Source organism: Dama dama, chromosome 12, assembly GCF_033118175.1.
Source record: "Dama dama isolate Ldn47 chromosome 12, ASM3311817v1, whole genome shotgun sequence".
In the NCBI taxonomy this organism is placed as follows: domain Eukaryota; kingdom Metazoa; phylum Chordata; class Mammalia; order Artiodactyla; family Cervidae; genus Dama; species Dama dama.
The window spans coordinates 90,345,966-90,355,744 of record NC_083692.1 but is presented as its reverse complement, the minus strand read 5'-3'; positions in this window follow the sequence as shown (position 1 = coordinate 90,355,744).

The following is a 9,779-nucleotide window of genomic DNA, read 5'->3' as shown; positions in this document are numbered from 1 at the left end:
CTTCCTCGCATTGGTCCACTATAAAGAAGTGAAACTGTATTTTCATAATAACATAAAATAAAAATTATAGTCACTTCTTACTCAATATTAGCCACTCATCCATCCAATCATTCACAAATATTACTAAGTGCCCACTATGGGCTAAGCTTTCTGCTAGGTACTGGAGAGATAGTGGAAAATAAAACAAAGCCCTTGTTTTCAGGGGTGTGTAAAAATAAAGACACATTTATAATAATCAATTATGAAATTTATAATGAAAGAAGTGAGTACGATGATAAGAGAAAGAATAATTGGGAGGATTAGTTCATTTATTGCAGTCAATGTATGCTTCTCAGAAAAGAAAAATTACATTCAAGCTAAGACTTGACTTCTTTGGAAAGAATGGCTGGGGGTGCTGAGCTGAGGGAAGTGGGAAGGACAAGAGCAGAATTGGAGATCTCCAAGGAAATATTATGAAGGTCTTGGCAAAAGACTAGGGTGATGGCAACTGTGATAGTAAATGATGGATTCAGGGCATTTTTAGAAGTTGAAGTGTTTCCACTTCTGATAAGTTGGATGTGAACTTATCAGGAGTGAATCAGAAAGAGATTCCAAGAATAACAGTTTGCATAGAAGTTAATTTAAGCACATGGACTCTGAAGCCATATCATCTGAGTTTAAATCTCAGTTCCACTATTTAGTAAGCTGTGTGACCTTGGGAAAATTACTTAACCTCTCTGTGCCTTAGTTGCCTCATCAAAAATGTAAGTGATGATAATAATAGCTACCTTGCAGATTTTTTAAAAGAAAGAGTTATTACATATAAAACATTTTGGACATTGCCTGGCATGTGATTAGGTTTTATTACAAACTAAGAAAGAGGTAAATTTTCAGGTCTCTGATTTTAAGCAATGAGGTAGTATGGGTGATGTTTATTGAGATGGGAAAGACTCGCAGAGGAAGAGGTTTTGGCAGAGTGAAGCTCAGAGTTCAGATTTAGATACAGATTTAGATTGCTGCACACATCTTAGATCCCCTTTGAATAGGAATCTGGCCTCACAGGAGATGCCTGAGCTGGAGACATCATTCTGTGAGATGTCACATTATAGGCAGGATTTGAAGACCAAAGATGGAAAAGACAAACAAGAGAAAGTGTAAAAGTGGGTGTGTGAAGTGAAATGTAAAAACACAGGCAAGGACTAAGTCCTGAGAGCTCTCAAAGTTGAGTAGTGCTTAGTCGTGTCTGACTCTTTGTGACCCCAGGCGCCTTTGTCCATGACGGACTCTCCAGGCAAGAATACTGGAGTGGGTTGCCATGCCCTCATCCAGGGGATCTTCCCAACCCAGGGATCGAACCCAGGTCTCCGGCATTGCAGGTGGATTCCTTCCCGTCTGAGCCACCAGGGAAGCCCAAGCTGAGTGGAGAAGTCACCATGACTTCGGTGCATGCTGTTACACACGTGCAAGAGCCAAACAGAAACAGCTAGTGAAATGTGAGTATAAGGAATATGGACACAAAGGACCTCTGTTGGGCTGCACCCTACAGGCCTGCAAGCCTTGTAGTTGCCCGTCCTCCAGCCTGAAGAAGGAGCCCAGAGCCAGCACAGAGACACCAGTGGTTTAATGGAGAGGGGATCTTACACGTCTGAAACAAAAGGCACTCTACTCCAGCAGACAGGATGTGGCAGTAATCTTTGCTCCTCGGGGGAGAAGCAAAGGGCTACTATTTGCAGGGGAAATTGCCCTCGGGTTGGCTCATCTGTTATTAGGGCAACCGGCAGCTGGGCACATCCCTCACCGCCCCTCAGGTTAACCACCGTCACAAGGGCAGATGGTCCCCTTTAATAAACCAGCAGGTGGAGCTGTTCTGGCCCAAATATTAGAAAGTCACTAGCTGGGGCAGAGGGTGAGCAGGTTCAGGTGAGTAGGGAGTAGGTGAAGCAGGGTCCGGTCGAGCAGATTACCAAGAGCAAGAGAACAGTCGTCTTGAGTGTCCTGACCATGCAACCTCCCTTCCATTTCTATTTTAATGGAGCTTAAAAATAGAATTCTCTGTTGACTCTTGTTAGGTTTATTTTGTGACTTCCCTGTGACTCACTGGAGCCTCTTCATCTGAAGATTTAAAAGAAAGTATGGGGTTATTTGGAGATTTAGGTGGTTTGGTGGCTGGATTTTCAATGGTGAGGACAGAAGGTGGGACACAATTGAACTTGAACTAGACAATGACATGCATTATAAGCTGTGCTGAGGAGTTTAGACATGATAACAGTTCAGTTCAGTCGCTCAGTCGTGTCCAACTCTTTGTGACCCAATGCACTGTAGCATGCCAGGCTTCCCTGTCCTTCACTATCTCCCTGACCTTGCTCAAACGTATGTCCATCAAGTCGGTGATGCCAGCCAACCATCTCATCCTCTGTCATCCCCTTCTCCTCCTGCCCCCGATCCCTCCCAGCATCAGGGTCTTTTCCAGTGAGTCAGTTCTTTGCATCAGGTGGCCAAGTATTGGAGCTTCAGCTTCAGCATCAGTCCTTCCAATGAATATTCAGGACTGATTTCCTTTAGGATTGACTGGTTTGATCTCCTTACAGTCCAAGGGACTCTGAAGAGTCTTCTCCACCACCACAAGGTACCATTAAAAGGTATTAAGCAAGGGTGAAACATGTTCTTTATGCATTTTAGAAAGATCGCTGTTGCACACAGTGGAGAACAGTTTGGAAAGAATCAAACCAGAAGGTAGGAAGCTGATGGTGTATCTGCAGCAGTGACCCAGGATGGCAGTGAACCATGGTAGGCACCATTCGGATTCCAGTGATGGCCACAGTGAGAAACAGACAGGACTCAGTGAGTGACTAGACAGGGGAAGTGGTAACACCAGGGTTTCTGGTTTGTTTGCAGACTAGTCTGTGCCTTTAATACTTTTCCCGAAACATACTTAGGCTTCACAGAGCATTCTCAATGCTTTCTATAGCAATAACCCTTTAATTTTCAAATGTGTTCTCATCCTGTCCCCTGATGAATGCACAGTCATTAAGTAGCTCAAATAGAAAATAAAGATGCAGATTTACCTCATTTGGGCTCAGTTCTCTGGGCCCCAGGCCTAGATAGAGGAAACCAACTCTATTACCTAAACCACAGAAGCTGAAATCCTCTAGACAAAGAATAGTCCAGTGATTGACTTGGTCTCTGCCTCCTCTGGCTTAACTAAGTATAAACATACTAATATGCTAGATCTTATTCACAAAAGAATTTCGCTCATCATTTTGAGAACAAGCCCATGTTTTAAGTAGCAATATTTTTGTAATAAATAAAAAGTCCCTTGACAAACGCTATTAAACCCCATTTGAATCTCTGTTACTGGTGAAGGTTTCCTAATGACCTAGCTCAACACTGCTGGCTGCATGCTGACTTGACTTGCAGTTATACATAAATATACATACATAAATAGGAGGCTGCCTCCCTCGTGGTAGCTCAAGGACCCAAGGGAAGGCAGTGTTACCTCTAGATATCTTTCCCAGCTCTGCCATGCTGTTTACAATTATCACAGTCATCATTTGTTTCTTCTCACTCTTCCTAAATCCTCTCCTCCTAGTCACTTGTGAACTGATTCCTATCCCCGAGTCCATGGAAACTGCTCCTCAGGGTCATTTTGCTAAATTCAGCAGTCACGTGGTCCCTCTCCTACAGAGTCCATCACTCTAGTCGTTGTATTTAATCTCTCCCTCTTCCTTCTTCATTTGGCTTCAAGGATATTGCCTTCTTTTGATTTTCCTCCAGCTTCATTGGTCTCAGGCTTCCTCACTGCTTCTGTCCATGGTCTCTTGATGTTCAGCGTCCTGGTCTCAGTTCTTAGACCTCTTCTCTTTTTTGCAACTTAAAGCCTCGATGATCTCATTTAGTCACCTGGTTTTAAATAACATCATCCTCATGACTCTTTAGTTGTATCTCCTGAACTCCAAACTTACATCCACAAAAGTGCTCACTCACCATCTCTACTTGGATGTGTAACAGATATCACAAACTCAACATGTCAGAAATGAAACTCCCAGTCTTCTCAAAATCTGTTCTTCTCAGAGGCTTTCCCATCTCAGTTGATGGCACCTCGATCCATCTGGTGCTCATGCCAAAATTCTTTAAGTCACTTTTCTCTTTTTCTTACAACCCACATCTAATCAGTCGAGAAATCTTGTTGCTGGTACCCACAAGATACATTCGGAATCCAACCTCTTCTTACCACTCCCATGGCTCCCAACGGTCTTTCTGCTCACACTCTTGTCAATCCTCAGAACCACAATTCAAGGAGTCCTTTTAAAAAGGAATCAGCGACATCACTTCTCTGCTCAGAGTAAAGGTCAAAGGCTTACAAATACCCATAGGCTCTTACTTGGTCTGCTCCACCCCATATCTCACTGACCTCATCTCTGTCACTCTCTATCTTGTTCATGCTGCTCCAGAGACGCTGGCCTCCTGCTGATTCTCAGATAAGCTAGACAAAACTTCCCTTAGGACCCTTGCCCCACCTGGGATGCTTTTCATCAGCTATCTAGGCCACCCAATTCTCCGTTCAAGGCTTTGCTCGTCTTCACAGTGAGCCTGTGCCACCCTTTGCTACTGTCCCTTGCCCTCGTCCCAGCACTCCCAGCCCCCTCATCCTGCTTTACTTCCATAGCACTTCCCACTTCCCACTACCTTATATACTCTGCTATTCATTAGGTTCATTATTAATTGTCCCCCCTTCTAGAATGTAGAGCCACAACAGCAGAGATCTGTGTTTTGTTCACTGATGTATCCTCAGTTCTAGTAACAGTGCCTAGAACATAGGAGATATTCAGTAAATACTTGTTGAATAAGTGGATGAATTTTTTTAGCCTAAGTGCCTTCTGTTACAAAGCAACTATGACTGGGGATAGGTAACACATTCAGCTTCGAGCTTCCAATATGAGCCATTAACATACCTTACAAGATAGAGCTGCAACTACAAGAAATACGTCCTTGACACCCCTCCTTTCCAGCTCACTCCTTCAATAGATTCTCTGCACCCATGTTCTGCTCTTCTTTTCAGGGTGGGGAATGGATACATTAAGCACTACCTGCTCAGGGTTTGTCCTCCCTAGAATTATTTGGTCTTCTTTCTCATCTCCATGAAGTTCTCACTGTGGCCCAATTCCTCAAGTTCTTGTAACTGAAAAAATTAAATGTGGTGGTTCCATTAAAAAAAAAAAAAAGAGTTGGAAATTCCTGAAGGGGGACAATATCACCAATATATCTGATTTAGTTTATTGACATCTAGAGAAAATACAAATCATCACTAGACATTTATAGCAAGAGAGGAGGATAAGGGATGGTAGGAAATACAGGCAGGGGGACTCTGTGCTACTGAGGGTTAACTGATGCGGTCACTGGAAGAGACGGGGTCGGGGGCATGGCTGGAATGAACAGACTGCCTCATGGACTCACATCTTATTTTTGCTTAAACTGGATCCTGTACTAACTCACAAAGGTTTTGGAGGGCCCCCTCATGCCGCTGGCAACTGGATAGCCTAGAGGGAGCTGTTCCAAGAATTCTTGGCAACACCCACTGAATGAGCAATGCCCAGGTGGGCATATGGCAAGTGATCTTTCCTATTAGGACTTCTCTGAAGATTCCAGACCACTTCCACGGTCTTCTCTATACTGATAATACTCTAACAGCCATCGGGATCAACTAGAAGAGAGCTTGAGCTTTCGTGTCATTAGCTACTGAGTTAATCTCCAAATCCCTGTTTCTGACCTAGCACTAAGTTGCTTAACCCTAGTCAAAAAGAAATCAGCGTGTAAAGAGCCATGTCATAGTACTGGGCATGTAGTAGGCACTGGACACCTTTAGTTCCTGCTTCCTACTTCTCTTGTTTTCCTCCAGCCTCTCCCCACCACCCCCCAACCTCCTTTGAGTTGACTGTTTTCCGTGTTTGTCACTTTCATGGCATATCTGTATTTCTTATTTGGCCCCAGATGTCAGATTGGCCTGCATTACTCCAGACTGAATCATTTGATTTCCTGTCCATGTTCCTAACCTTTGCAGCTCCTTTTGTATCATTTCTCAGTCATTCCTGATGTTTACAATACCTCTCAATTTAAAGCCATCTGCAAATCTCATCAGCAAACCACTGACTCTCTCCCCCATGATCCCAGGGCGTGTTGGACAAAACAAAAGCTGACACCAATTCACCTCCTTCCTTTAGAGGCACCAGAGCTCGGGATCACTTTAACTTATTACCGTTTTACAATATGATCATATCGTTATTGCATATTTACTCCTAGTCTAGGCAAATCTGATACACAAAAATCAGAATTAATCATTTTTTAAAATTAAGTTTTTCACTTTTCAAAATTTTAATATTGTTATAAATAATTATAAGTAATATAACTAATATTATCTTTTGTATTATATAAATATATTATCTTTATAAGTGAATTAATAAATTATAAAATTTATAATCTTTATATTATACTATAAATTATAATAATATAATTCATTATAATTAAGGTGACTCTTTAACTAGTCACCTTTCTTAGTATACTTAAAATATGTACCCGTTAGCTCACACACACACAAAAAAACCCTCAATTTTTCAAGACTACTTACTTATAGGTATTTAATGTCTTTATAAGAAATTATTTCTTATATAGCTTTGAGAATAAAACCTAAATTCTTCCATTTTACCAGTAAGCTTTTGAATAAGTTTTCTCACTGCTGATTCATTGGCTCTTGGCTTTGACTTTTCTCTCTCTTTTTCCTGATATACTCAAAATGTTTTCAAATCCCAGCTATTCCTCCTTCCTCAAGAACTGTTTGAGCTCCTTCTCTGCTCCAAGCACTGTACTAGGTGCCGGGATAAACAAAGAAAGACGTCTCTATCCTCTGGGAGCTCTTAATCCAGGAAGTCACGTGGAAGGAAAGACTATTTGGGCACAGAGGCTGTACCCTGGGTCTGCTGTGTGTTACAGCATTGAGACCACGTGGAAACCCAGCTTCCAGTGGAGAAGCCAGGGCTTCGGAGAAGTGAAGTGATTTTCCTTTTAGGCAGAGCATGAGTAGACCACTTCCAGAAGAAATACAAATGGACTGCAGACATGGGGAAAATATTCACCTGTACTAGTTATCAAGGCAATACATCTTAAATAAACAAATACACTACTTTTTACCTATCAGACTGATGAGCAGATAAAGAACTCTGAGTTGGTGGGGTTGAGTAAAACAGGTTCTCCTACACGGGGCATCAGAGAATATGAAGTGGTATATCTTCCTGAGAAACAACTTCATAACATGTAACAAGGACCATTACAAGAGGAGTTTACCCTAACGCTCATCACAAGGGTGTGAAATAAACAACGTAACATCTTACACTGAAATTGCACACACCCTTTAAAAATTATATAGAATATGTAATAACCTGCAAGATTTTCTGAAGATTAAGTGAAAAACCACACTCTGAATAGTATAAATATATACTATAGGATTATAACATACAGAATTGTGTGTGTGTGTGTAGAAAACACAAGAGTGAAAGACCATATACCAATATGGTAACAGGTTATTCATAAGAGGTGGGATGGGGCTCTTTTTATTGGGAGCTTCTAAATTTTAATATATATTTTAAAAAACATATAAAAACATTCATATATCCAGATTCAGTTATTCCATTGCATTGTAATGAATAGCAAAAATAAAAAATTAAGTGGCTTGCTTAAAATTACTAGTTTGGTGTGCTGTTAAGCCAGGCTTTCTAACTCTAAAATCCACTGTCTTTCTACATTGCATTCCCCTTCCTCCCCCCAGCCCATTACATCATATTTAGAGTTTCTTTCTCTTTGGTTCTTTTTCCTCTTACTTTCTACATCTACTATATCCCTTCCCACCTTTTTCTAAGCCATTTTATCAGCAGTCATGCTGTGAACTGGATATTATGTGTAATATCAAACACAAACCATGTTCATTGGTGAAAAAGGCAAATCGGCACTCATGGAGAGAACTGGGACAACACACATCAGAACAGGCACAGTCTGACAGCCCTCAAATAAGTCAGCCTGCTTCTTGCATTTAAAATAAAACTGAAATCTGTTTGGTCTTAACTGTGATATTTGGAAAGCATCATGCTTCCTTCTATACCAAAAGATTTCTTAACTTTTACAAAATGTAAATTCTTGAAAAGACCACCTGCCCCAAATTCAGATCTGAAACACCAATCCCTAATTTTATTTATAAATGTCAAGATTTCCCTATTTTCACTCACTCACTCAAAAAGCAGGATAAATATCATAGCCCCTCTCTTACTTGGTAAAGTACAACATTTGGGGCCTCAATTTGGCTGTGTTAGAAATTAGAAACATCTTTGATGATGCACAGCTGTCTTCATTTCTTAATCACAGATGTCTAAAGCATTCCAGGAAGCTGACTAATGTACCTGGAGAAATGTACTATGTTTTCTCATCCTTTCCCCCAAAATTCTTGTCAGATCAAGAAGGGATGAGTATCCCCTTTGCTTTCCAACTGGAAACAGAACTAGGAACGTACGATGATCTTGAGTAAGCCAAGTCCTTACATTTTCCACCACCATTTCCTTCCTGTTCTCATATACACTCGTCTCAAACATGTGGGCAGGACTCAATGATCTTAGCGCCCTCCCCTTTATCTCAGCCTCCTTAGGACAAGATCCCAGGATGGCAAAACTTCACATCAATAGCTGCTCTTAGTGCCAAAAAGAAAAACAGAGCACTGTTTACATTGTAGCCTACTGTCCACCAAGGGGCATCATACTGAAATAGTCATCCAGGAGATCTGACCACCCGAGACTGTCCCAGGCCAAAGTCAAGGCTCTGAGCTGGGCAATTAAGAACCAAAATTTCTGAAGGACTTTGGTGAAAGGTTCTCAGCTTTGTGACTCAAAACTGTCTTTCCCCAAAAGAATCCTATTATCCTACCAATACCAACTCTTCTTTCCCGCTCTCTTGTGGAAAGCAGGCGATTGTTACTAACCACCTCAGTCCACCTAAGGGTGAATTGAAACCCAAAGTTCATCTGAAACCCAAAGTTCATATGCAGTTAAGACTTGTGTTCTTTGGGACAGAAGTATCAACAAAGATGTAGTTGGCTTTCCGTGTGAGAGAAATACATACCTAACAGCTCTACTTGAAGACTGAGGCATTTTACTACACATCAATTATACGTCAATTAAAAATAAATAAATAAAACTCTACTAACAGACTGAGCCCCTCAGGGAACCTGCTCATACTAGACTAACAGCTCTCACAGGGTTTTCTACACCTCCATATCCTGCCCCATTTTTTTTTTTTTCCAAAAAGCAGCAAAAAAAATATGAATACCTTCCCCTTTAACTAAAATTATTTTTCTCAGTGTATGTCTTCCATCCAATTACATGGAATATCACTGCACTTCCTAGGTGAGCAAAAGAGAAAATTTTAAAGAAACTTATAGAGCCAAAGGGATGAGCTAATTGTAGCCCTGAGAAGTTGAGTGAGCCCTCTGAGTTCACACACAAACCATGGCCTAGGAGCAGGCACCTACCCTTCCTGAGCACAGGCTGGGAAAAGCACAAATGACCTCAATGCATCATAGAAAGAATGGGCATTTTAAAAAGAGCAATCCTCTATGCAGCTCAGTCCCAGCACAGAATTATTTTCAACCACCCCAAAATTCTTCCCAATGAAATACTCACCTCAAAGAATAAATAACATTAAGCCAAGAGTTAATAAACATTCAAGCAACTTGAGATTTTATTTTGAAAATAGCTATTTTGACATAA